This window comes from Apium graveolens, chromosome 1, assembly GCF_009905375.1.
Source record: "Apium graveolens cultivar Ventura chromosome 1, ASM990537v1, whole genome shotgun sequence".
Classification (NCBI taxonomy): Eukaryota; Viridiplantae; Streptophyta; class Magnoliopsida; order Apiales; family Apiaceae; genus Apium; species Apium graveolens.
The window spans coordinates 44,351,776-44,379,631 of NC_133647.1; positions in this window are offsets into that span (position 1 = coordinate 44,351,776).

Here is a 27,856-nt window from a genome sequence, read left to right on the forward strand (position 1 = left end):
TTTATTTGAAAAGCAATTATCTTTTATAAAACTGATGCCAGAGAGAATTACAAGGATTCTAAATGATAGAATTTCAATTATAAATCAAGGATTGGAGTTATGAAACTCTTATCAGAAATGAATTATCTTCTCACTAGCAGGGTCATCAAGGATGAGTATCAATGATTCAATAACTAAGGAAGAAAGTATTGAAAAGAACCATAACGATAATCAACAAAGGTAGGAATTTCTAATATCGAGTATAGTACACAGCATATATCTAGTTACAAAGTTTGGGTATGATAATAAAGGGGTAATGAAGAAGTATGAGGTTGGATTATTGATATCTCAAGGTTTCAGTGGTATAGAGATATAGTTTTAAATCAATAGTGGTTCTAGGATCAAGGAAACTGAAATACTTAAGCTTATGAAGGTATTTTGGTATGGTACAAGCAATCGGGGTATATCAATTATAGGTACTAAGTCAAGTTGGGGCAAGGTGTAGACAAGCGAATGATCTTTATTAGTGCATAAATAAACTTGGAGCAATTGCAACAATCATAGGCATGGAAAAACATTTACAATATATCAATTTAAGATTTGGGTGCTTGCAACAATATATCATGGTGACAATAATATCAATATATTTAATCATGCATATTATCATTGTCCAAAAAGGAATGGTTCGGAATACTTGCCTTAAAGAAGGCTTTATCTAGAACTCGACTTGGCTTAGGAGCAACCGGGAGCACTACTCGACCTTGATGGAAAGCTTCCTATCTTCACTTGATCCTACACAATAATAATAACTCTCATTATAAAAGACTCTTATAAGAACAATCGACCATCTTGTTAGTGCACAATTTGACTCCAAGTAGCATTTAGTGTCCTATTTTGTATAAGACCTCAAATCAACATACATTACTATATATTATCATTATTACACCTTGAAGCACATAATTACAGTTAAGTATATGTAATCTATTTGTTAGGAATGTATGTGCATTAGTTTGATGATATGTTTAACAAAATACTTAAGTAGAAATTTAGTGTCTGTAGCCTCAACGGATAAGACCACTTTGGCTATCCGTTGATGGTGTAGCTTTACTTAGAAATAAGTCTAGTGTTGTAGCATATTTCAGTCTCTGTATTTAAAATGTAATTCTTGGAAGTTGAGAGAAACTATGAGTCATGTTGACTACTAGATGATATGCAGATAGGAAGGCCAATTGTAAATACTTCATGCCTTGTAATTTTGTATAAGTGAAGTGGTATCAACGGATGACTTAAAGACCTTCAACGGATGAGAAGCTAAGCTTCAACGGATGTCTCTAAAGCTTCAACGGATAAAGTCATCAACGGATAACATCCTTCAACGGATGAGTGCATCAACGGATGAAAGCTTCAACGGATAACATCCTTCAACGGATGAGTGCATCAACGGATGAAAGCTTCAACGGATGTTCTGATGATTAGCCGTTGATAAGGGGTTGTTGTACCTACAAACAGAGGCACATGGGTTGATAGAGACAACTGAGATATGGTAGCCGAATTTCAGGAACAACAGAAAAAGCAGCCGTTCTTCTTTAGTACAAAGATGCAATAGTCAACAAAGTACTGGAGTGAACAGGAAAAGAAGCAAGTGAAGATCTTATTTTATTACTGTATTTTATATTGTTCTTTACTTGTACACTTGGTAATATATAAACCAAGTAGAAGCTAGTAATTAGAAGAGAGATTTTCCAGAGCTGTTTAGAAAAATATTGAGAGAAAATTCATCTAGTTTGTACTAGGATGCAGCTGTGATCAACATTGTTTAATCACAGATTTTCTAATATACCATCTCTGGTGGAACAACAAATCCACCAGAAAAGTTTTTAAGGTCTGTTGTGTTCTTTACATTTGTGCTTGAATATATATCTGTCTGTATTAGCTTAAAGCAATTCACACACTTGTTCTTCTTGAACACACAACTTTCATAAACTGCTCAAAACTTGAAAAAGTTTTGAGATTTACATTCAACCCCCCTTCTGTAAATCTCATTGTTAGTCCACTAGGAATAACAATTGGTATCAGAGCAGGCTCTTGACATACAAAGAGTTTAAAGATCTTGGAATCTAACAAAGATGAGTAAGAAGGATATTGGAGTAAAGATCCCAGTTCTTGACAAAGACAGTTATCACCATTGGAAGGTGAAAATGCACCTTCATCTACTCTCCCAAGATGAAGGTTATGTAAACTGCATTGAGAATGGTCCTCACATTCCCCACAAAGTAGCAACAGTTGCTACAGCCACAGTTGCTGTTGGTCAATCCATTCCAAAACCTAGAGCAGAATGGACAATGGAAGACACAGAAGAAGTCCACAAGGATAAGAAGGCTATGAACATTTTGTTTAATGGTCTTAACATGGATATGTTTGATAATGTGATAAATTGCACAACTGCCAAAGAGGTTTGGGACACAGTTCAACTACTGTGTGAAGGTACAGAACAAGTGAAAGAAAACAAAATGCAACTTCTCATTCAACAGTATGAATACTTTCATTTTGAAGAAAATGAATCTTTAAATGAAACATTCAATAGGTTCCAAAAGCTGTTGAATGGACTGAAGCTGTATGGAAGAGTGTACCAGGTGAAGGATTCAAATCTTAAATTTTTAAGATCCTTGCCAAAGGAATGGAAACCCATGACTGTCTCCTTAAGAAACTCTCAAGATTATAAGGACTTCACTCTTGAAAGATTGTATGGAATCTTGAAGACTTATGAACTAGAGCTGGAACAGGATGAGATATTGGAGAAGGGGAGAAAGAAAGGAAATTCAGTTGCATTGGTAGCTGAAGATGAGAGGAAATGCAGACAAGAAACTGCAAGATCTACATCAAACTCCAAAGATGGTATAAGAAATCAGGAATCAAGCAAGGGGAAAGAGCAAGTTACTGAAAATGAAGACAACTCCAGCCAAGATGACTCAGATGGTATTGATGAGCATCTTGCATTTCTGTCCAGAAGATTTGCAAAGATGAAATTCAAGAAAAACACTAGAGCCACTAAACCTCACAAAAACACTGTGGACAAATCCAAGTTCAAGTGTTTCAATTGTGGTATAAGTGGACACTTTGCAAGTGAGTGCAGAAAGCCAACTTCTGAAAAGAAGAAATTTGAACAAGTAGATTACAAAAAGAAATATTTTGATCTACTCAAGCAAAAGGAGAGGGCTTTCATTACTCAAGAAAGGGACTGGGCAGCTAATGGAGATGAAGAGGATGAAGATGTGGAGTATGTCAACCTTGCTCTCATGGCTGATTCTGAAGAAAATGAAGTTAGTTCATCAAGCAATCAGGTAATCACTACTGACTTAACACAGCTTACTAAAGAAGAGTGCAATGATGCTTTTAATGACATGTCTACTGAATTGTATCATTTGCGTGTGTCTCTTAAATCTCTTGCTAAAGAAAATAGCAGGATTAGAGAGAACAATCTGTTTTTAAGTAATAGAAATGCTTTGTTAGAAGATAAGATGATTGACCTAGAGAAAACAAAGCTGCATTGTATATCTGTTGAAAATGAACTAGCTGAATCTGTTAAGAAAGTAGAAATACTTTCCAATCAATTAGAGAAAGAGCAAGAGGTGATTAAAGCCTGGAAGACATCTAGGGATGTAAGTGCTCAAATTGCTAAGGTCCAAGGAATTGAATCATTCTGTGAAACTGCCTGGGATAAAAATAAAAAGAAACTGGAATTAATTGATGGGCTGTCAACGGATGTGGAATCAACGGATGATGAAAGTTATCCGTTGAAGGAAGAAAAGGAGCATCCGTTGAAGGTTCCTCAATCAAAACAGGCAGATGTTTCTAAAAGAGAGAATCTAAAGAAACTCAACAAAAAGTTTGGTTCAACTTCAAAGAACTTTGTCAAAGAAGAAGCAAGCACATCCAAAGATGTCAGTAAGGTGAATTAGGGCACATGACCTTAGAACAGTTAAATAATAGGCTCAAGATGGTTGAGGATAAAAAGGAATCTAAAAGAAAATCCAACAGAAATGGGAAGGTAGGAGTTAATAAACACAACAATTACACACCTGATAGGTATGCTCCTAGAAAAAGCTGTGTGCATTGTAGTAGTGTTAATCATCTATCTGCTAATTGTAAATCCATTAAGAAGACTCCCATAACTGTACCCTCTTCTATGCCTAATATATCTGCATCACCTCTGCATGCTATGCCTGTTATGTCTCAACAAAATCCTTATGCACATTTTGTAAACATGCCACATTTTAACAATCCTTATCTTGCTGCATTTAGTATGCCTCAAATGCCATACAATATGCCCATGTGGAATAACATGTTTGCACAATCAATGCCTAATAATTTTACAAATGTGCTAAATGATTCTGTGACTAACCCTACACCTCAACCAACTACATCTAAGACCAAGGTTGACTCAAACTTACCTAAGTCTAAAGATGCAGGAGGAATGAAGTCTAGGAGAAAGGCTAACAAGAATGGACCCAAGGAAACTTGGGTACCAAAATCAAATTGATTGATTTTATGGTGTGCAGGGAAATGGAAGAAATCTATGGTACTTGGACAGTGGTTGTTCAAGACACATGACAGGAGATTTCTCCCTGCTCACAGAGTTCAAGGAGAGAGCTGGCCCTAGCATAACCTTTGGAGATGACAGCAAAGGGTTTACTATGGGATATGGCTTGATTTCAACAAGGAATGTCATCATTAATGAAGTTGCATTAGTTGATGGTCTCAAGCACAATTTACTGAGCATCAGTCAACTATGTGATAGAGGGAATACAGTTTCCTTCAATTCTGAAGCCTGTGTTGTCACTAGTAAGAAAGACAACAAAGTGGTTCTAACTGGAGTTAGAAAAGGAAATGTGTACATAGCTGACTTCAACTCTACAGATGCAGAATCCATTACTTGTCTCTTCAGTAAAGCAAGCACAGTTGAAAGTTGGCTATGGCACAAGAAGCTATCTCACTTGAATTTCAAGACAATGAATGATCTAGTCAAAAAGGACTTAGTTAGAGGAATCCCTCTAGTTGAATTCTCAAGGGATGGTTTGTGTGATGCTTGTCAGAAAGGCAAACAAAGGAAAGCATCATTCAAAAAGAAGCTTGAAACAACAATTGATGAACCATTACAGCTGCTACATATGGATTTGTTTGGACCAGTCAATGTATTGTCTATTGCAAGAAAAAGATATTGCTTAGTGATTGTAGATGATTTCTCAAAGTTCTCATGGGTCTATTTTCTTGGATCAAAGGATGAAGCAAGTGAAATCATTATCAATCACATCAGGCAAGTCAACAATCATCCTGACTTGAAGGTTAGAAATATCAGGAGTGACAATGGAACTGAGTTCAAGAATTTGACATTAAGGCTGTTCTGTGAAGAAAATGGAATCATGCATGAGTTCTCAGCTCCAAGAACACCTCAGCAAAATGGGGTTGTTGAAAGAAAGAACAGATCTTTAATTGAAGCTGCCAGAACAATGCTTGAAGAATCAAAGTTACCAACATATTTCTGGGCTGAAGCTGTTAATTGTGCCTGCTTCACTCAGAATATTTCTTTGATCAATCAAGCTAAAGGCATGACTCCTTATCAGTTGTTCAAGAGAAGAAAACCAACTCTAAACTTTCTTCATGTCTTTGGATGTAAATGCTTTATACTAAGGAATCAATCTGACCATAAAGGAAAGTTTGATGCAAAGGCTGATGAAGGGATATTTGTTGGTTACTCAGCTGGAAAATCTTATAGGGTCTACAATCTAAGAACCAACATTGTTATGGAATCTGTGCATGTTGTGTTTGATGATAAAAAGATTGATGGACTAACAGATGAGGGACATAATGAGAGACTCAAATTTGACAACATTGAGATATATTGTGATGATAGTGAAGAGGAGACTGATGGAGATGACACTTCAAAAGGGATTCAAAACATGCCCTTGGATAATGCACAAAATACTGCATCCGTTGATAGAGGCAATGTAGTATCCGTTGAAAGACATAGTGCATCATCCGTTGAAGTACAAAATGAAGCATCCGTTGATCATAGTTCATCAACGGATAATCGATTTACATCATCAGTTGATAGAACTCCAAGTTCCCTGCAAAGGACCAACAACTCAGGGGGAGTTTCAACTAGTCAACACTTTGTCTCACATCATGACAATACTGAGGCCACCTCATCTAGAGCACATCTTCCACCACAAAGGAAATGGACCAAGAATCATCCCTTTGAACTGATCATTGGTGATGCATCATCTAAAGTGCAAACAAGAAAAGCCACTCAAGATGAATGTCTGTATAGTAGTTTTCTGTCTCAGGAGGAACCTAAGAAAGTGGAAGAAGCTCTATTGGATCCAGATTGGATATTAGCTATGCAGGAAGAGCTGAACCAATTTGAGAGAAACCAAGTATGGAAGCTGGTACCCAAACCAAAGAACAAGAGTCCTATTGACACAAAGTGGGTATTCAGAAACAAGATGGATGAAAATGGCATTATCATAAGGAATAAAGCCAGACTGGTTGCTAAAGGCTATTCTCAGCAAGAGGGAATAGATTTTGATGAAACATATGCTCCTGTTGCAAGACTTGAAGCCATCAGAATATTTCTAGCTCATGCAGCCCATGCCAATTTCAAAGTCTATCAAATGGATGTCAAGAGTGCATTTCTAAATGGGAAATTAGAAGAAGAAGTCTATGTAAGTCAACCTCCAGGATTTGAAGATCCAAATTTTCCAGACTATGTGTATTATCTGTTGAAAGCACTCTATGGACTGAAGCAAGCACCTAGAGCCTGGTATGAAACCTTATCAAAATTTCTTTTGGAGAATCACTTCACTAGAGGTACTGTTGATAAAACTCTCTTCTTTAGGGATGTTAATGGCTCTAGTATACTTGTTCAAATTTATGTAGATGACATAATATTTGGCTCTGTAGATGATAAACTTTGCAAAAAGTTTGCTAAGCTAATGCAAAGTAATTATGAAATGAGCCTAATGGGAGAACTAACCTATTTTCTTGGTTTACAAGTTAAACAAGTTAGTGATGGAATTTTCATTAGTCAAACTAAATATATTTATGATCTTTTAAAGAAGTTTGACTTAATGGAATGTTCATCTGCAAAAACTCCCATGGCCACTGCCACCAAACTTGAATTAAATAAGACTGAAAGGTCTGTGGATATTACAAGTTATAGAGGCATGGTTGGTTCACTTTTATATTTAACTGCTAGCAGACCAGATATAATGTTTGCTACATGTCTATGTGCTAGATTCCAAGCTGATCCTAGGGAGTCTCACTTAATTGCTATCAAAAGGATTTTCAGATATCTCAAGGGTACACCAAATTTAGGTATTTGGTATCCTAGAGAATCTGGCTTTGATCTAATTGGTTATTCAGATGCAGACTATGCAGGTTGCAAAATAGATAGGAAAAGTACAACAGGCTCCTGCCAATTTCTGGGAAACAAGCTTGTATCATGGTTTAGCAAAAAGCAAAATTCAGTCTCTACTTCTACAGCTGAGGCTGAATACATTGCTGCTGGAAGTTGTTGTTCTCAAGTGTTATGGATGAGGAACCAACTCCTTGACTATGGACTTCATGTTGATAGAATTCCTATCTTTTGTGACAACACAAGTGCCATAGCCATAACAGAGAATCCTGTGCAGCACTCAAGGACCAAGCACATTGATATCAAGTACCACTTCATTAGGGAGCATGTCATGAATGGTACAGTGGAACTACATTTTGTTCCAAGTGAACAACAAATTGCTGACATATTTACCAAGCCACTTGATGAATCAACATTCACAAGATTGGTAAGTGAGCTAGGTATGCTTAATTACTCTTAAAATTCATGTCTTTATTGCAATTTGAATTGAAGCCTGAAATATATTAGTTGCTAAGAACAAATTTGACTTTTAACATAGTTTATTCCATCAACGGATGTTCCCTATCCGTTGAAAGTCAAAATTGCTCTATCAACGGATAGTCATTATCCGTTGAAAGACAAATACATTTCTGGAATTTTTTTATCCGTCAACGGATAAAACTGAAGTACCTTTCAACGGATGACAATTTGCCTTATCCGTTGAAATGTCACATCAATCGATTCAGGTGTTTAACAGCCGTTGATTCTATTCTCTTAACCGTTGATACTCATACATACATCTGTATGTATTGGTTTTAAAGGTAGTTTTTAGAATACTTACAGTTTATTCTTAAACGGCTGAAATTCACTAACGCATATTTATTGATAAATCTTTATTTTATATTTTTGTTTATTAATTTGAGAAAGCATATAAGTTCCTCTGATTATTCATTTTTACTTTACGCTTTCTTGAAATTTCAAGCATTTACCATTTTCTCTCTACAAAAACCTCAAGTTATTCTCTGCAATTTCTACTCACAACAATGGCACCAGTCGTGAAGATTATGTCTCAATCTGGGTTCATCTATGAAAAGAACAATTTCATAGCTTTGGTAGAAAAGAATGAAGCCCACTCAGACTATCACAAAATGATGGACTTCATCAAAAACTGTAAACTTAGCTATGCAATGCTGGAAGCCCCAACAATTTTCTGTGAAGTAGTTGAGGAGATTTGGACAACTGCTGAGTTCAACTCCATGGATATGACTATCTCCTTCACTCTCAAAGGTAAAACTCACTGTATTAACTGTGATGATTTACAAGCATGTTTTAAATTGCCTGAGAACAATGCCATGACACCACACACTGATAGTGATGTATCCAGCATGTTAGATTCCATAGGTTATTCTCTTAACTCTGCTAATTTAGGGAGTATTAGAAGAAAAGGCCTTAGGAAAGAATGGAGTTTCCTTGGGGATGCCTTTATAAAGGTTTTCTCTGGGAAAATTAGTAATTTTGATGCCATAACTTCATCTCTGGTTAATATGCTCTATATGCTTGTTTCTGATAGGTATTTTAACTTTAGCAACTATGTGATGCTAGAATTAGGTACTAGATTAGGTAACAAAGCTAATAGACCTAATAACATCTATTATGCTAGATTCTTTATGTTATTGGCTAACCATGTTGCTGAAGGTTTAGTCATAATCAATGAGAATAATAAACTCAAGTGCTGGGCACAAGAGAAAAGAGTTCTTGCAGACTTGAAGAGAATGGATCTTAACAGCAGTGTGCCATTGGTATATTTACCAATCATGAATGCACCTCAGGTAGGTGAGGTAATTGCTTCTACAACTCCTACTTCTTCCAACCTCTCTATTTCTTTATCTTCTAGTGTGGCCATGAAATCTGTGATGCCCCAACAGATTTCTACCAAGGTCACCAAAACTAAACTTTCAAAATCCAAGACAAAGAAATCCACCTCTGTTGTTTCTCAAAAGACAACAGTTGTAACACCAACTATTAACCCTGAGGTGAGTGAACAGGGTGTGAGTGGTGAGGGGAGGGGTGAACATCAAAGAAACCCCCAGGATAAGGAAGGAAAGTTGAGTGCTTCCCAAGCTAGCCAAGCCACAGTTTCTCAAAAAGCTGTGGTGGTTGAAAAGGTATCTAGCACATCCCTAGTAGCATCCTCCCAAAAGGATGTTACTATTGAAAATAGTTCCAAACCAGGAACACAGAACAAACGAGGGAGGGACACTAAAGCCAAACACTCACCAACAAAAGCCTTTATTAGAAGAAAGAAGGCTAGAACCCAATCTTCTACACAGGGTGCACACACTGCACAGATACATCCATCTGTATCTATGCCTTCTCAAACTCAGTTTGATGTGACTCCAATAAATGTGGAGTCACAGCCCCATTCTCTCACAATAATCACACATCAATCACCAAACACTTCATCACCATCTCTGGATGTGGATATGTTATTCCCATCAATTCCTGATTCTCCCTCTTTACAACTCAGGGAGAAGCCCCACTCAAATACAGGTGATCATCATCTCTTAGATGATTTGTTGGATCACCCGCAAATTCTTTCAGATATAATTGAAGGATCTGTGTCACCACATCTCAAATCAATCTACACAGATTCAACAGTTATATCACTTTCAATTTCAACTTCTTTTCCTTCTTCAACGGATATCACTCATCCGTTGACAAGTGGTTGTTCTTCAACGGATAAGCTTAACAGCAGTTATCCGTTGATAACATCAGTTTCACCTTCAACGGATATTCCACATCCGTTGACAGTCTCTACACAAATAACTGAATTAATTCCAAGTGTAGAAGACATGAATACTGTGCAATCACTTTTAGGATTGAGGGAAGGGAGTGACAATTTGAGTAAGAGGCTGGGTTGCTCCCAGGCAAAAGGAGAGATTGAGAGCTCAAAAATGCATGCTATTTCTTCCAGCATGGCAAAAGTAAGTGAGTGGAGTACCACCTTAGTAGGTGAAGGTGAGGGAGTGAGATGTGTGAGCCAGGGGGAGCCCCTGATGCAAGAACATAGAGAAAAAGAGAGAAAAGCAGGTACAGTAGATACAAGGGTGGAACCAGCCATTGCTGATGAGTCAATGATTGTGGATGATGCTGAAAAGGAAAGACAATTTCAGCAACATTACAAAGCTGTAATTGATAACATTTCCTTGGATGCTGACACTTTTACTCATCCTGTGACAGCCTATCAACTGTTGGCTGCTCAGGGCAATGAGGAGGCAGCAAAGTCACTACATCTAGTGCACACAACAGAATCTTTTCAAAGGGATAAAGCTGCCATTAACAAAATGCCTTCTACAGCTGGTGAGCCATCTGAGGAATTTGGAGCAAATTCTGATGATGATGACTCTATTTCTTTTGATGGAAGCATGAACTTAGGGGGAGATGAAGGCCCTAGTTCAATTCTAAATCTACCTGAATGGGCCTTGACTAAGGAGTATAGATCAGGGGAATTCAATGTCTCTTTAGTCAAACAAATCAACACTATTCAACAGGCCATTCAGAATACTTCACATGCAAGTATCAAGGCTATCCTTCAAGCTCACCTGGACTCACTGCATCTCATGAAGCTGCAGCAAGTGAAGCAGAATCTGAGTATGGATGATCTCAGGAAGGATATTGCTGACTTGAAAACCTATACTTCAGACAAATTGGATTCAGTTATGCCCTATGGTACATTGCAGGACTTGGTTTTGAGATTGAAGAAAGAATCTGTTACTGAAAAACGGTTGGCCAAGTTAGAAGACAGAGTTCAAGTTATTGAAGATTCTGTGGCCACCATTCTTCACAATCAACAATCTCAAACCAGTCTCCTAATGCAGCTGGCAAAAGCACAAGGCTTGACCCCTCTACTTGATGATAACAAAAAGGGGGAGAGTAAAAGGGAAGGGGAAGGAGAGCCATCTACAAAAGTCAACATATCTAAAGTGCTAGTTCCTGCCATCACTACTTCTCCAATCATTCAAATCAAGGGCAAGCCTGATGGAATTGATTTGATTCAGCTAGCAGCAGCTGAAATTCAAGTGAAAGAGCAAAGGAGGAGAATTGATGAAAGGTTGCAACTGTTGTTTGGTTCTACACAAGACAAATCAACATCTGTGAAATACAGCACAAAAATTGAACCAATCAACATGGAGCTCATGCCAGTAGGGAGTCATAAGGATGGAGAAGCTTCTTCCAAAGAACTACAAGCTATAATTCTCAAGCCCAATGAAAGATCCAATAAGGACTCAACAAAGAATCCTTTAAAAGAAGTGGACTTTCCTCCTCCAAAAGCTGATGAGAACAAGATTTTAGGCAGGAGTATTGCTTATCTCAAAAAGACCATGGATGAGGCTGTAAGGAGAAATAGAGCTATTATCATTAGAGAGGGAAAGAGCATATGTGTGATGCAAGGACATCCCAAATTCTCAATAGCCAAGAAGGAAGAAGACAAGCAATTAAAGGCTGACAAAAGAGCACAAGCAAAGCTTGAACAACAGCTAAAGTCAAGTCTAGTTGAAAAAGAAAAAGGGATTGAAGTCAGGGGTGAAGACAAGACTACAAACCTAGATGAGGTTTTAGGGAGTATATTTGGTGAGAGTGTGGAAGAAAGAGAGGAATGGCAGAAGGGAAACAGAAGAAAAGCCAAGGCACATAGAAAGAGTGGAGATAACACTGAAGTAACCAAATCTATATCTAAACCACTACCTTCCATACCTGAACCCCTTGTTGCTGATCCCACAATAAACATCCATGGTGAACCAATCATTCCAAAAGAGGAACCTATTGATTGGGACACTATCAAATTGCCTACCTTTCTAACCACTCTTCCACAACCAAAGAAACAGAAAAGAAAACCAAAATCTACACCTCCCATAACCTCTAAGAAATTCACTCAAAAACAAAAACCTAAGCCTAAGTCACCCATTTCTAAAGATGATTATGTTCACATCTGTGACATAAAAGAAATTGCAGACATTGAACTCTATCTGGATGAGCTGGAGGATGTAAGGGGAATAGCTGCCTACAGACAGCTACCAGAGAGATTAGTGTTCAGATATAAAGGAGCTGGGGAAAGAACATGGCCTCTCCACAGGATTCTGGATGAAGGCTACTCTACCTTGATTAGAGTCTTTTCAGCTATACAAAAGGATTCTGGCTTTACCAGAACTGCCAAGACTGAAATTCTCAACAAGATAGCCAATATAAGGAAAACTTGGAGGGAGCCCAATGCTTTACCCAGGACTTTACTCATTCAAGAAAGGGAAATGAAAATTCACAAATCACCTCATTGGTTGATGGAATTTAGAGATGATAAAGGAGTCAGAAGATTTTTCAGACTTGAAGACCAACTCAAGATTGCCAGCAATGAAACTCTCAAAGAAATGCAATCTAAGTTGGATGTCAGTGTTGAAGATGAAGCTGAATTCTTCAGACAACTCCAACTCCAAATTGAGGAAAATGACAAAAGGCTAGGAAAGAAAACCAAGGAACAAAGAAGAAAAAGATGATTTGCTCAGACTAAAGGAGTGTCCTTGGAAACACTGTAAATCTTCAATTACCTCCTAGTACATACACTTTTGCAGCATTTTTAAATTTCTACTTAGTTTCAATTCATATATCTGTTAAGTGTTTTGTTATCATCAAGTTAACCCTGAATTTATGCCTACAATTCTTATAGACATAAATAGGGGGAGATTGTTAGGAATGTATGTGCATTAGTTTGATGATATGTTTAACAAAATACTTAAGTAGAAATTTAGTGTCTGTAGCCTCAACGGATAAGACCACTTTGGCTATCCGTTGATGGTGTAGCTTTACTTAGAAATAAGTCTAGTGTTGTAGCATATTTCAGTCTCTGTATTTAAAATGTAATTCTTGGAAGTTGAGAGAAACTATGAGTCATGTTGACTACTAGATGATATGCAGATAGGAAGGCCAATTGTAAATACTTCATGCCTTGTAATTTTGTATAAGTGAAGTGGTATCAACGGATGACTTAAAGACCTTCAACGGATGAGAAGCTAAGCTTCAACGGATGTCTCTAAAGCTTCAACGGATAAAGTCATCAACGGATAACATCCTTCAACGGATGAGTGCATCAACGGATGAAAGCTTCAATGGATAACATCCTTCAATGGATGAGTGCATCAACGGATGAAAGCTTCAACGGATGTTCTGATGATTAGCCGTTGATAAGGGGTTGTTGTACCTACAAACAGAGGCACATGGGTTGATAGAGACAACTGAGATGTGGTAGCCGAATTTCAGGAACAACAGAAAAAGCAGCCGTTCTTCTTTAGTACAAAGATGCAATAGTCAACAAAGTACTGGAGTGAACAGGAAAAGAAGCAAGTGAAGATCTTATTTTATTACTGTATTTTATATTGTTCTTTACTTGTACACTTGGTAATATATAAACCAAGTAGAAGCTAGTAATTAGAAGAGAGATTTTCCAGAGCTGTTTAGAAAAATATTGAGAGAAAATTCATCTAGTTTGTACTAGGATGCAGCTGTGATCAACATTGTTTAATCACAGATTTTCTAATATACCATCTCTGGTGGAACAACAAATCCACCAGAAAAGTTTTTAAGGTCTGTTGTGTTCTTTACATTTGTGCTTGAATATATATCTGTCTGTATTAGCTTAAAGCAATTCACACACTTGTTCTTCTTGAACACACAACTTTCATAAACTGCTCAAAACTTGAAAAAGTTTTGAGATTTACATTCAACCCCCCTTCTGTAAATCTCATTGTTAGTCCACTAGGAATAACACTATTATTTATCCTTGGTGCATCATTGGGTATTGAATGATTTCTCTCATTTAATCTCCACCTATTGACTAACATAGTGTAACTTTACTAGTCTCAAAACTCGAAGTGCTTAAGCTTGATAATCCCATTTCTCTTGACCATACCTATGTTCTTACCCTCTACTGACCTCTACCTACTTATAAACACTAAGGCCTACCTAGGCCTCATTCATAGGGTTCACAAAACTAAGTGTTAAGTCATAGTGTTCTCACTTGCATTCCCTCGATGATACCTTGTGTGACATAGGGTCTTTGACACTCTTCTGCTCTAGGCCTTCCTCCCAAAATTATCCCATTGGACTCTTAAGACCTAAATCTAACTTATATACTTGTAATGACACTAAGGTTTAACATAGGCCTCCCTAGGCCTTACCTTAAAGTTAACACAAATCTGTTTGGTGACTTAAAACTACCCTATTTTTTACTTACTATTAACCATTGATTCGAACTCTAAACCAATATATTTCAACTTAAAAACCTTCCCTAGAATTCCTAGTATCAGTACTAATCAAGGCCTAATGAGGGCCTACACATAACATCACTTTATGACCCCCCCCCCCAAACTACACTAAACCTAAACCGTCCTCTGTTTGGTAGATTTAGCGCTTTCGCTTGTGCACCTAACTAAATGGTAAGTTTTCTTAAATCTATTGCTTCTGGACTCAAATATATATCAAGTCCCAACTCTCTGTAGTTCGGGCCTCCCAAGGCCTAAGGAAGGCCCATCCAAAACTCACCTACAACTAGTGTGCAAATCTGGAAAAGAAAGTGTCATACTCTAAATCTTTCCACCTTAACTCCCACTTTAAAACCAAGTAATTAACCTTTAACCAAGAAACTCTACTGCACTAATACCCTCAACTAATGCCTCAATAAGTGTGGAGTTCATACATACCCTAGTGCACCATCATGCAAACAAATTACCAAAAACAACACAAGTTAGTAACCATCAAAATTCGACTTACCAAAGAAGATTATTCCTCACAAGTTCAACTTATAACACTTAGCCAACAACAATAATCATGCAAACTAACTTACCTTAGCTAATTTTAACAAAAAAACTTGGTAACAACTCCTATTATGTACAATCAAATTCGAAAATCATGAGTTAAAACCATACATGCATGCCTTCGAATATACTAGCAAAGATACCATGGTTTTTCATCAAAATCTCAGTATAAAAATCAACATACAAGCCTAATAATAGCTATATCTAGAATGATCACTAATATGCAAAGAGTTTTATCAAGTTTTCTTTATAAAATACATGTTACTAGCACATAAATATACTAGAATCAAGTAAAACAACAAGAAACCGTCCATTCGGCTCCTAGAAGGCCATTGTCAAATGGATTGGAGTAAAAAAACACTTGCACAAGTATGAAACACTCATTCCTAGTCATTTTCAGCCCTCAAAGTAATGTATGTCATTTCACCTTAAATTCACAAGAATCAAAGGTGTTCTCTTGAGTTTAAACAAAAACACAACCATGCGACCATTAAACATCAACTTCTCAACATAAAAGCTTTGTGAGGTGAATGAACTAAGTATAGGGAGTGAGATTACACTAAAAGAAGGCTAGTAATTGAATGAAAATGGAAGGAGATGGTGGTGGTAGTGGTGGTGGTTCGGCCGAGAGGGAGGGAGAAGAGAGGAGAGAGAGTGGAGTGTGTAAGTTGAGTTTGAGTGTTGGAGTGGTCTTTGATCATTTCTTTTGGCTTTTATCCACATGCAAAGAGTTAGTGGATATTGCATTTACCAAACTATCCCTCTCCCACTAATAATCATGATTTGCATGCAAGGTCATTTGAGTAATTTGGCTAGTGGAGAAGTGGTTAGTGGGTTTGGAAATTCCAATTGTGTCCTTATCTTTGTATTGGGAGTAGTAAGCTTGCATGGGCAATGGAGTAATTTAATAATTAATATTTAAATTAATTATTAAGAATAAAGTTTATAAATAAAAATATAACTCTATAAATTACAAGAGTGGTATCATAAAATAGCTTAGAATTTTAGAAATTTTATAAGATCACTTTTGAAATTAATTGATAAAAATATTTTTAAAACGATTTTTCTCTAATAATGAAATACACTTTATAAATCATAAAACAAAAAAATAATACATTTCTTTCTTTCTAAATTCTTAAATAATTTAATACAATTATTATGCATCAATCCAATCACACAAGCACATATTCTTACAATTTTATAAATGACTCAATTATAATTATAAAATACTCAATTAAAGATTAAATAAAATACCGGTTGTAACAGTTGTTATGCTGAATATAGTCAAATTAATCTATTCAATTTACCCGTGATAATGGATTTATTTTTTGGGATTCCTTGTCAATGTAATGATTGTGTTTTTTGAGTTATCTCTTGAACTTGGTCGAAGTCGCCTATCTATTCTCCTTGTTAATTTGGGATATTGAGTTTGGATGTCAGTATATTCATCTGCTAATCTTCGTAAAATTATGAAAGGTAACCTTTTATTATGCTTTAATATTTCAATTTTCATTTATGCTTTTATTTACATATGAGAAGGAGTGAACTTATGACACTAAGGATGGAGGGAGACAAAATGGGTTTGGAAGCAAAATTTGCACAAGAAAAATTTCATAGATCTATGGAAGAGTTCCAACACCAGGCGAGCATTTTTTTAACTTCTGCAAATTTCGTTGTGTCGTTACTTTTTCACATTCCTGTTTGCTTGCAATAATCTGTTTATCCTCATTATTTTCCTATGATAGAGAGCTGATATGGATAACCTTATTACAAGAAATTTTACTTGTATGTGGTTGATGTTGATTTTTCTGTATATGTAGATTTGTCAGTTATTGATATATATTACTTGTAAAGAGGGAATACTATCTTACGTAGGGAGAGTGCCAAGACTGTTAGATGCTCCCCACAGGCTTTATCAATAGCATTTTTAATAGCTTTCGTACTGTTAAGCTTTCACAATGCGTTCTAAAATACTATCAGGTAAGTAGTTTAAAGCTTTTTTTGCTAAATGAGACTAAAAGCATTCAGGATATTAAGTTGCATGAGTTTGGTTTCCGATCTAAGGATATACAGAGGATGGTTGGAAAATTCAGTTGTTTGATTTATATCCTTACTCGCTTTACTACATACTTGCATCTAGTTATTTTAAATTTCTGAAATCTTATTGTCGGGTATAGAACTTACACAATAATAATAAGCACAGATAGGCACCTGTTCCACAATTGCTTTCTCATGGCTATTAAGCCATTAAAATTGATATAATAATAAGCCGAGTTTGATGTATTTTGATTGTTTTGTTTATGATGTGTCGGTGATGTTTCATAGTTACAACTAAATTATAACTAAATTGAACATTTTGGTTATTTTGGTTTACAAGGTTGTTGTTATGCAGTTAGTGATGTGAGTTTTTAATGTTGATGTGGCGCAGAAGGATTTCCTATTTGTATTTTCAATATGTAGCCACCGATGGCAATTAAGACCAAGGACTTGTAATCGACACCAAATACAAGCGGTTGGAAAATAAAATAAAAATGGTCATCAAGAAGGTGCATAATGGAAATGGCAAGACTTATAGCTAGTATATTATGTTAGATATATTTGATAATGTCATGGCTAATATGTTTTATGTTTAGCTTTTAGATCTTACTTGAACAGGATAAATCAGTACTTAACTGTTGATCAATACTTATACTGGAAGTCAGGACTTAAGGATATCAGTACTTATGTTATCAGGAGATAATCATTAGAAGATAGATATCAGAACTTAAGTGTTGAAGGACGATCAGATAAGGACAGTAGCTGATTAAAGGAAAGAAGATCAAGATAAACATAAGAAGAGATATGCATGAAGAAGGAATTCTGTAAAGAATGGAATACTTGGAAGAAAAGATATCTGATTGATATATTTTAGGAAGCAGAATTATATTCCATATCAATTAGCGATTATCTTGTAACTGTGTAGTATATAAACACAGACATAGGGTTTACACTATAAGTGTTATCATTATTAGAGAAGATTATTCATTGTAACCCTAGCAGCTCTCGTGATATTTGTTCATCACTGAGAGGTAACAGTTCCATACTGTAACAGAGTTTATTGTTTCAATAAAGTTTGTTTTCTGTTACTTAAGTTCTTAAAGTTCGATTTGAGTGTACTATAAACTATATTCACCCCCTCTACAGTGTGTGTGACCTAACAATTGGTATCAGAGCCTATCTGTTAACATACATACAGTTAAAGATCCAAACACAATCATGTCGGACACAGAAACTTCAACTAATCCTACCAAAACTGAGGAACCACCAAAGACACAAATTCAGAGTCGGTATGAGACCATCAGAGTTCCCATACTGAGACCATCTGAATATCCCATATGGAAGGTAAGGATGACCATGTTCCTGGAAGCAACAGATCCAGAATACCTTGATAGAATCAAGGAAGGCCCTCACAAACCAACCAAGCTCGCTGTTGCAGTTGCAGGTGAAGCAGCAAAGACCGTACCAAAGGAGAAGAGTGATTATACTGCTGAAGACATAGCATCAATTGCTAAGGATGCTAAGGTACGACACTTACTGCATAGTGCCATTGATAATGTAATGTCAAACAGGGTAATCAACTGCAAGACTGCTAAGGAGATATGGGATGCTCTGGAAACAAGGTGTCAGGGAACTGACACAATTAAGAAGAACAGGAAGACAATACTCACTCAAGAGTATGAACACTTTGACTCAAATACTAATGAGTCATTGAATGATTTATATGATAGATTTGTCAAACTTTTGAATGATTTGTCATTGGTTGATAAAGAGTATTATCTTGAAGATTCAAACCTTAATTTCCTGTTAGCTCTTCCTGAATGCTGGGATTTGAAGGCAACGACAATAAGAGACAACTACAATCTTGATGAAACAACTCTTGACGAAATCTATGGAATGCTCAAGACTCATGAGCTGGAGATGGAACAAAGAAGCAAGAGGAAAGGAGGAAAGTCAAGGACAGTTGCTCTTAAGGCTGAAGAAGAATTCCCCAAAGCAGCTTCCTCAAAGAAAGACAAGGGTAAAGCTCTTTTCATAAAGTCTGATACTGAGTCATCAAGTTCTGAGAGTGATGATGACTCAGATTCTGAAAGCTTGCCTGAGACTGATGCTGATGAGGAGATGATGAAGCTGTGTGCTCTTATGGTCAAAGGAATCACAAAGATTGCATACAGGAAGTTCAGGAAGGGAAAGAAGTTTTCCAGGAAAGGCATAAGTTCTGATAAGAAGAATTTCAGAAGATCTGAAGGCAGAGGAGGAAAGTCTGACAGAGGAGATTACACCAATGTTAAATGCTACAATTGTGGTGAGAAAGGCCACATATCTCCTGATTGCAAGAAGGTAAAGGGTGACAAAGGCAAGGCTCTTGTCACAAAGCAGAAAAGCTGGACAGACACCTCAGACTCTGAAAGTGAGGAAAACTATGCATTGATGGCAAATGCTGATAAAGAAAGTGCTGAGAGCAGTTCTGAAGCTGCTGAAACAAAGGTACCTCAGACTACTTACGCTTTTCATACTGATGATATTAATGAGTTGAGAAGATATCTTAAAACCATGTTTGTTAGTTATAGAGATCAAACTTTAACATGTGAAAGATTAACTTCTGAAAATCTTGCATTTAAGAAAAGAAATGATTTCTTAGAAAAAGAGTTAGTCATGTTCCATCAAACTCAGAAGGATAGAGATGATACTTTTTATGTTAGGAATGAAGTGCTAAAAATAAATGAATCTCTAAAAACTGAGTTAGAAAAGGAAAGAGAGATTATCAGGACTTGGACTAACTCTGGCAAAACAACTCAAAATTTGCTAAGTAGTGGAAACTGGAAAGAGGGCTTAGGTTATGGAGAAGATAAGAATGATAAAGGAACTGAAGAAATTAAGTCTGTTGATAAGCAAAAGCCGAAGTTAAAACCTATTAAGTTTGTAACTGTAAAGTCTGAAAATGAAAAATCAGAAGTTACAAAGAAATTAACTTCTGACAAACTAAAAGAGGAAAAGACAGCTGAAGTGAACATAGGCTTAATGACAAAGAAGCAGCTTAAGCATAAGCTGAAAGATGTTAAGAATGCAAACAAGGTAAAATCACCTAGGAAAAATAGGAATGGAAAGGAAGGTGTGAATAAAAGCAATAATTATAAACCTGTTCCTGATGCTTCTAGGAAAACATATCATAACTGTGGAAGTTCTAACCATCTGGCTTCTTTTTGCAGGAAGAATAAGAATATTAACTCCTTACCTTCAAAGTCAGGAGTTAAGAGTCAGTCTGTTAGATACAAACCACAAAATCCTTGTTTTCATTGTGGTAGTTTATGGCATTCCATTTATACTTGTAAGGAATATCATAGCTTGTACTATGATTATTATCAAATAAAACCTTCTTTGAAGAAAGTTTCCATTGTTCCTTCTAGTGTAAATTCTGATTCAAAGTCTGATAGTGTAAGTTTTGATAAGAAAAATGTTAATATAAACTCTGATGCTAAATCCGCTGCAAATGTTAACAAACTTAATAAGGCCAAAGGATCCAAGCAAGTCTGGTTCCTTAAAACTAATAATTAGTGGTATTTGTGATTGCAGGGCAACAGGAAAAATATTCTAGTTCTGGACAGTGGATGTTCAGGATATATGACTGGAAATAAGGCCCTGCTATCAGACTTTGTGGAGAAAGCTGGCCCAAGTGTTTCTTATGGAGATGGCAACATTGGAAAAACATTGGGATATGGCAATATCAATCTTGGAAATGTCATAATTAAACAAGTAGCTCTGGTCTCAGGACTTAAACACAACCTACTGAGTATAAGTCAAATCTGTGACAGAGGTTATCATGTTGATTTCTTTGAAGAACACTGTGAAATTGTGAGTAAATCTAAAGGCAAAGTTGTTCTGAAAGGATACAGGCGTGGTAACATTTATGAAGCTAAGCTTTCAACAAGTACTGATGGTTCTGTAATCTGTTTGATGAGTAGAGCATCAATTGAAGAAAGCTGGAATTGGCATAAGAAACTCTCTCATTTAAATTTCAACAATATAAATGAACTGGTCAAGAAAGATCTTGTGAGAGGATTGCCAAACACAGTATTTGCTCCTGATGGTCTTTGTGATTCATGTCAGAAAGCCAAACAAAGAAAATCTTTGTAACACCCCTAAATCCGGGGTCGGGGATCCGAGTTGTCACAAATTCCATTTCCCTTAATAACACCCAATCTTAATAATTAATCAACTACTTTGTACTGTGACCCCACAATAAACACACACACCACAAGTTATAGTCTCAGAGATGAACATCCAAAAATAATCACAGTCATTTTATTCCACAATTATCTGCCAATACACCTTAAAAGGTTTTCTGAATAAATTTACATTTCTTTGCCATTATTACAATTCATAAATATACATAATCTGGTACATCAAAAGTTGAAAGCCTAGCCTATTGGTAGTTCCTACCTCAGCTACAGCGACATCAACGCCTATAGAAAACTGCGGAACGTTTCCTATCCGCTCGCGAATTGGGAGCTTGGTCCTGTTCATCTTGTCTATCTGATGTTGTGTGATGAAAGAAGAAAGCAAGGGTGAGCAGCAAGCCCACCAAAATAATATGTATAATGATTAACAATATATGAGCCTTCTCATAGTACTCAGGAAAGTCTTGGTCAAAAGAAATGAACCAAGTTTGATATCTTTAACGCGATGAAGTCGCAAAATATTCAGTATATATACATATATACTTTTCAAAATCTTGGAAGTCCTCTTCCATGTATAATATACACAAAGTTCCAGTTCATAATTGTATAAAAATATCGTTGCAAGGTGATCTCATTTATCTAACCTTGTCTCAACGTTTTTCTGAAAATCTTTGTCATTCATAAGACAATTATTAACTAGATATAAGTTTAAAAGATGAAGTTACAAGATACTCCAATATACTTATATCTTTTCCAAATACTACTTGAACTACCACCGTTCAAGATATAATAGTTTCAAAAGTTCATCACATAGATGAGACTACAAGACAAGTTTTGAATAGATTCAATCTTTGAATATCTTTATAAATAATGAAGTTACGAGATACTTCATTAAGTCCCAATATATATATATATATATTCATATATATCTCCCATACATTTCCTGAAAACCTCTGTCATGTAAAGTATGAACAGAGTTGCAATATCCAATGAATTTGGAAGGAAAAGAATTTTGGCATAAACCCGATATCTTGCTGATCAGGCAAAGATACCAATAAGTAACCTTTTCTACTAGTAGATGGACGAATTCCCCACTGGTCATCACCCTGGTCGCAACAGGACCTTATGCGGGACTGCCACTCTGCCACTTATGCATTAGACGGACTCCCACTGAGCCACTTACACTATCATGGACGCCCACTGAGCCCATGTTGCTTATGCCGACTTGATAGATGGACTTACTTCCCGAACGTTGGGTAAGTAATCAATTCATTTACCAAAACTGCAACCTTGTTGCGAATATAAAATACACCACAGAGCCGGATCCCTCAGGTTTTGAGCGAGTATTTAAATCCCCTTTAAAAGGAAGATCTTAAATATAAAAATGAGTTTTGGGATCCGCTCTAACTTTTAAAAATCATTTTGAAGACTCGAAAACACTTTAAAGAGTGTTTGGAGTAATGCTGATTTAATGAAGTAAATCAGTCCCAATATATTTAGAAAATGTCTGAATATTATTATTTAAATAATATTCCCATAAAGAATAATCTTTATACAAATAATTGAAGTAGAAGTTGTAAGACTTATACTTGAAATGAGTATTAAATAACCAAAGATATACTTATACGAAAGTACTATCTTTATTTGAATAATCAAAAATAAGTTTGATTATCGACACCTTATTCTTTAATAAAATAAAGAATATTATTAAATAATAAGCGGAGTCATAATACCTCGAATGAATATTATAATTAATATTCATTAAATAAAATAAACGGAGTCATACATCCTCAAATGAATATTCAAATAATATTCATTAAATAATATAACTGAGTCATAAGCCCTCGAATGAATATTATAAATAATATTCATTAAATAAAATAAAGTTAAAGTTATCGAATAAACCTTATTCGATTAATAGTTTTAAAAACTATAACCATATATATATGAAAATATATATATTATACTCGGGAACATCCACTCCCGGTTTAGAAATATGTTCACCTTTGGGTCCCCTATACTAAGGGTAAACTCAAATACCGCTTATCTCTAGCATAGGTATTATGCAACTATAAGCATTTGAACCAACATATATATAAGTCAAGAATATGAAACAGGCATGCATATATACCATATCACATGCTACAATATATCGCAAGAATTTGCTAATAACAAATATGCATTTATCACAAGATCATGCATATATACATATACATCACAACAACAGTATAACGGGTAGAAAACTTGCCTGAGCGACTGGGGGTTACAAATGGCTCGGGACGAGTCTGGTAACCTATAAACAACATGTGAGTTGGAATTAAACCAAAGTCACTTGTAAATCTATACTTTAACCAAATTAGACTCTAACGCTCGCTTTGCGCTTACTGATTCTCTTAAGTCACTCGAGTACCCTCGGCTCCACCATTTTTAATAATTTAACCATTACGAGTTTTAAGGCGATTCTTTCGCGAGTGTTTTATCAACTGCCTAACACACTCTACATAAATGTTTCATGCTCCAATTAGTCATTTAAGGGCCTTAACCAGGGTTTCAAAGTAAGGCGAGGGGTAAAGGTTCGTTCGCGAAATACCGTTACTTAAAACGGTCATTTCTCCTAAACCGTACATCGGATTCAAGCAAACCACATATCAAAACGAAGCTTGAAACATAACCTATCTAAGCATGGAAGTGGTTAGTTTATAGAAGTGGGTGTTCGGGTCCAACAGTTAATCACAAAACAGTTTATAGAAAATCGGGCATTACGACGACTATAACCTAACGATTTCCAAAGTTTAAACTACACCAAATCATCACCAATTCAACAACAATCCAACATCCATCAACATCAAACTAAACCCATTCATCTAAGCACTATTATCATCCAAACAAACCAAACTTAAAACTAAGGGTTCAAGAGTTTATACCTTCCTTGGAGAGTGGGTAGTCACTAACAAGCCTCTAGGAACCTTGATCTATGCTTAATCAATCTTAAGCTTTCATGAAAATCAAGAAAATCAAAGTAAGTTACTATTCACTACTATTCATCATCATCTTTGATGAGTGGATTAGCTATGCAAACCATGGAACCTTGATCTTAAACTCATGGTATAACTAAGTTATGAAATATAGGATCCAAGGAAACAAACCTTGTAATTTTCCATGGCCTAGAACTTGAGTTTTGAAAATCTATTTCTTCATTTCTTGAAAAGGCCGAATGGAAGAAGAAAGAAATGGGGGAGAGCTTTTGCTTGCTTGTCTTGCCTTGATATTTGTGCAAAGAATGCATGGTTGTGGTTAATTATTGGCTAAATATCTTGTTTTCACTTGCTTATGTCATTGCTTGCATCACTACTTTGCCACATGTCTCATTCTTGTGGTGTGATGATGTCACCTTGCTTCTAACCACATGTTTTAGCTTATATTAGAAGCTTCCTTCTCATGTTACTTGCATGTGCTTGCCCCTTGGACGTTTATTTGTTTTACGGTTCGCTTAACTCTCTTTCTCGTTGATCGTTTGAGGGATCATACCCGGGATCTTATTACTTGGGTTCCCTTAACCTTTCTCAATACATTATATTCCTTTTATAATCCTCTCTTATAATCCTTGAATTTAAATCCCTTTAATCATGTTACCTTATACTCAATTCTTTCGGTATCTGGTGGATTTTCGAGAAAAATCAAAGTGTTCGGAATTGGATTCTGACGATCTTTACATACACTTATTTACTTTATGGAATACTAATACGATCTTAGAATTTCCATAACAGTACTCCTATATAGCGTGGTCTGATAATTTTTCTTAATCAGCATCATCAGCAAAAGTTACTATTCATCCGTGTTTCAAAAATTCCAAAAATTGGGGTTATTACAGTCTCCCCTCCTTAAAAGGATTCCGTCCCGGAATTAGATAAAAATGAATACGGATACTTTCTTAGCATTGCACTTTCTAACTCTCAAGTAAATTTTCCCACGTTGTGGTTCTACCATCAAACTCTAACTAGTTTGATAACCCTTCTCCTAAGCACTTGTTCCTTTTCAATCTATAACCCTTCCTGGTTGCTCCATATAGGTTACTTCTGGTTGCATGTCTATGCGCTCATATGCCCCTATTTGTCCGGCATCCGAATTACATTTCCTTAACATTGATACGTGGAACACGTTATGAACTTGCTACATGTACGGGGGTAGGGCTAGCTCATATGCTAACTTCCCAATATGTCTTAATATATCCAAGGGTCCAACAATTCGTGGACTTAGCTTTCATTTCTTTCCGAACCTCATCCTTCCTTTCCAAGGGAATACCTATAACAACACTAGGTCCCCTACTTCCTATTCTTTGTCCTTTCGTGTCAATTCAACATACTTCTTATGTCCATCTTGGGCTACTACCAGCCATCCTCTGATTAGATATATCATATCCTTGGTCCTTTGGACTACTGCGGGTCCGAGCATCTTGCGCTCTACAACTTCATCCTAACATAAGGGAGATCGACATTGTCTTCCCTGAAGGATCTCATAAGGCGATACCTCGATACTAACATACGATCGATTATCGTGAGATAACTTAATCTGCGTTAAGTGATCATTCCAAATTCTTTCAAGTCTATTGCACCGGCTCTCATCATAGCTTCTAGCATTATATCTTTTGCTTCTCACTACCCATCCTTTTCCAGTTCGTAGTCGTTACTCTCTTCCGTACATAATATTATACTGGTTACACTTTTGCTCGTTAGCGTTCTATAACCTTTTAATAACCACGTCAACCTTAGTATCACGAACGTGTTTCCATTCTGAATACCACCATAACTTTACTACTCCTTTTTCAGCTGCTTCTATCTTTGGAAGCTTGATCAATCATATAGAAGTAAAGGAATTTGTTGAGAGATCACTATGATCATGAACACTTGTTATATCGCATAGTTAGTACAGAAGGTGGCCAGCCTTTAGTACTTGACAAGCAATTAAACAATAGATGGTATCCTACTAGGCTTCTATCACACAGATAGATAGTCATTCGGCAATACCTCCCCTTCTGGAAGGGTTGTTCTTCTCAGCTTACATGAAATGAAAAGAAGAGAAAAGAACGATCTGAAGAGAATTGTATATTCATAAAAAAATTTATTGCCATAAAATATCTGGCTTGGAATCTACCTCTGAACTATAGAGGTTTGTCATAGGAGAACAAAACATATACGTATTTATATCAACATCAAGTATTATAGCATCGTATTTCACATGCCTAAATATTTTTGCCATTTCGTCCATCATTCTATGGACCCATGCTCTTCCTCGAGCTTATACACAATCACCTTTGAAACTCCCTCGACATCGAAAATCGAATCTGGGATCTCATTCTATATATCCCGTTACTAGGATTCTATGATCGCACCGCAGCCTTCCTCATATAGTAATACGACTCTCTTTTCATAACAGGGAATAAATATTCAATAGGTAGATACTCTACTTAATTAGTCTATCAATGATAACTTATACACTACCACGACCCGATTAGTGGTACTCAATCTCAACATCCATTCCAATACAACTCTCATGGTTGTAATCAGCTCATTACTCGCAGAATCATTGCTGCATTATTATGGTCAACCACTGACCTACTGTCGTCATTCGTTTTCCATGAAGTCTTAATAGCTAACCATACGGAGTCCATACATATCGTATCAAATTCTTCTAAGGAGGTAACATGATCACCGTTCATGATTCATGAAGAACACTTCTGAACTTGACGTACTTTCATGATATGAAGTAGATAAAATTGCAGAAGAGTTTCAATCAAAGCAACGATATCAGGTTAATACCATTCTTAATCGTATGCCTTTAATTGAAGACTTAACTCAAAGGTTCGTCTAGTCCTTTTTGAAACATGGTCCTGGCTTATCTCAAGATAGGACCTTCTAAGATAGATAGCCCGCTCATGGCGATTACACGAATTAAACCTTTACCAACTACTATTACGGTTGGGTATTGCACAGTCATCAGAAGGAATGTCAATCTTCCAAACCATAATACAACCTTCACAGCTTTAACCATCATCACTGTATTCTTTTGGCACAAGCGCTTATAATTATCCTCTTACCTTTAAAGTGTCGGCCACCTCTTTGGCCTTTCCTGATAGTAAAATTTCCTTACAGTCAATGTCATTTTAACCACCTCCAAATAATTTTCTACCTCATTTCAATCACAGCTTATGTGAAGATGTTTTCCTTAAAATCTAATGAGTAAAAAAAAAATACCACCATCTTTTTCCATAAGTTATTGCCTCAATCTTTAGAGGTTAATCACTGTCACGACTGACTCTCAATCATACTTAGAACATCTTTTATCTTAGGTCCTAATTGCCCTGAACAATTTCAACCTTTACTGGTTCGATCCATACTTTCTCGTGGTTT